Genomic DNA, 2517 nt, shown 5'->3' on the forward strand with positions numbered 1-2517 from the left:
TCTTTTCCACCAAACTTTCCCTTCTTCTGAAACTCCTTATTGCTACCAAGGGTACCACCTTCCTCCCAGTCATCATGACTTTTATTCTAGGTGTCATTATCAATTTCTCACTCTTTCAAACCTGCTTTATCCAATTAAGAGCCAATGTCTGCTGTTTCTCCCTTTATGACATCTTTATTGTATGCTCCCTTAGAGAGTATATACTGACACACCATTGTCCAGGACCTCATGAGCCTTATATTGGTGTCCTGACCTCATCTCTTCTCAAATTCATTTCTTCCTGTACTTAGTGATTAATCTTTTTTTGAGGCTTTTCATGAAAATTTAATGAAAATTTATTTATACATTATACAACACTGTAATTTGAGCCAGAAGTCACAATTCAGCAACTACATAAAAATACTAAAGTTACATATTTTTATTAGAAAAATATTTTGCTTATTAAAATGAAAAATCCTTATAATAAAACATTATTTAGCTTAATTAGCTTCTACCAAAAAGTGTTGTAAGAAAAGAGAGAAATGTGATTGTAATTTTCACCTTGCCAATAAACTCTACAAAACTATGTTGACATAAACTACACTAAGCCATAATTGGCTGTAAATATACATCTGTTACTACATCATATCATACATTTAGTACTTCCAAAACTGACATTACCTGACTTGTTATTCCAAATTAAATATATGTTCTTTAGGAAGAAACGAATTAGAAGGCAGTTCTTTACAAAGCTCTCTTTGGAATCATTAATAGACTAGCAACATCCTTACTTAAGTTTTTAGGATTTAAGATTTTCTGCATCAAATTGAAAAGAATTGTATTTTGATTATCATTACCCTTTTCAAATAAGAACATTTTTTCAAAACTAGAATTCACTTATCAAAGACATCTTTTCCACTATTTTCAAGTACTACTGGCAGTTGGATGGAGAGGTTTAATGTGTGCAAATCTCAACAGGCCAAGTCAGAGATGATGACTGTAAGACTTGAGAGAAGTTCCTCCAAGTCGGTTGCTGCTTTTTCCTAATGAGTCTGCTGGGACCCATCTGGGCCTCTTAGATTCAGCTAAAGGGCTGAGTGTTTGTAATGGCTTCCTAACAAGCTTTGAGGACAGGAAAGCTTCTTTTGGTGTTGGTTTTGATTCAACAGATGCTGGATGAGAGACCACTGGAGCTAAACTGTGGGAAGTCTTAGAAGTTTTCTTCTCTTTCTTTTCCACTGGGGCTTTGACCTTACTTCTCTTTTTTATTTTCTTTGGCTTTTTTCCCCTTGTAGTAAATCATCTTCCCCTTCACTTTCATTGAAATCAGAATTACTTTCACATGTAAAGTCAGTACCATCATCATCTTCACTATTTTCTCTAAGTAACTTCCTCTATTGTATCATAGCTTTGGATGCAACTTTTCTTGGCCTATGGCCCACATGAGAATCATCTTCCTCAGTAATCTTATTTAAATTGAAGCAAACACCATGTACACTGCAATTAGAAAGGTAAGGAAAATTATTCATCTTTTCAGATTCAGCAGTATCACATTTCTCAACATCTTGAGATTTCTGCATATCAGTGGTTGCTATAGAAGGTTCCTTCATGGATAATACTAGTGCAACTTCTAAATCTCTCTTACAGATTTTGTCATCCAAGGCCATCCTTTTATTAGGTGTTTTCATTTGGAGTGGAGATTATTCTTAGTGACTATTTTTAGATTTTGTTTTTTCTTGCTTTTCTTATTTTGTTTCCTTTGGTATTTTTTATTTTTTGTTTGAATTTGCAGTCCAAAGAGCAAAATCATAAACATCATCATCATTATAGTCTGAATCCAAAGACTGTGATTAATTGACTGGTTTCTTGTTCTGCATGGGCCTCAGCATGGTCACAGGCTGCCTGAGGTCAGTGAGGGAGCTGAGGACCTCAGAGCCAACAGAAGCCAGCTTGGCACAGTTCCTGCCAAAGATGAAGCCTCAGCTATTAATCTTGAAAAAGCAGAAGTCTGACCACGACACCTCCTTTCTTCATTCGGTAAATTCCATTAGTTTCCTATTAGTTCAAGAATTGACTATAAAGTCCTCTCTTTGAGTTTTTAAAGCCCTTTATAACTACTTCCTTCCTACATTTCTAGTCTTGTTATGTTGTACTCCTCCCCACCTCATCTTCTATTAAGTGACACTTCTGTTTGCCTTATTGTTCTTCAAACATAGCACTTCATCTCCTGACTTAGGGAGTTTTCACTGGTTATTTCACATGCTTAGATCTCTCTCCTTCCTCATCCCTACATCCTAGTTTCCATATCTTCCTTTAATTCTCAGCTAATGTCTCACCTTCTAAATGAAGCCTTTCCTGGTCTTCATTAATCTTAGTGCCTTCTCCCCAATATTGACTTGAATTCATCCTATAAATATTTTGTTAAAACAGTTATTTGCATTTTATTTTCCCCATTACACTATGAGCTCTATAAATGTAAGTGATGATTTTTGCCTTTCTTTGTATTCAGTGCACTTTACAGAGTCCTTGATCCATAGT

The 2517-nt window shown here is 35.2% G+C and overlaps 1 pseudogene; it reads right to left on the bottom strand.

The window, feature by feature from the left end:
- Nucleotides 1–903: 903 nt before the first annotated feature.
- On the bottom strand, nucleotides 904–1868 carry LOC110223568 (RAD51-associated protein 1 pseudogene; annotated as a pseudogene).
- Between the last annotated feature and the right edge of the window lie 649 nt (nucleotides 1869–2517).

This window comes from Phascolarctos cinereus, unplaced genomic scaffold (assembly GCF_003287225.1).
Source record: "Phascolarctos cinereus isolate Bilbo 61053 unplaced genomic scaffold, phaCin_HiC Scaffold_7;HRSCAF=346, whole genome shotgun sequence".
In the NCBI taxonomy this organism is placed as follows: domain Eukaryota; kingdom Metazoa; phylum Chordata; class Mammalia; order Diprotodontia; family Phascolarctidae; genus Phascolarctos; species Phascolarctos cinereus.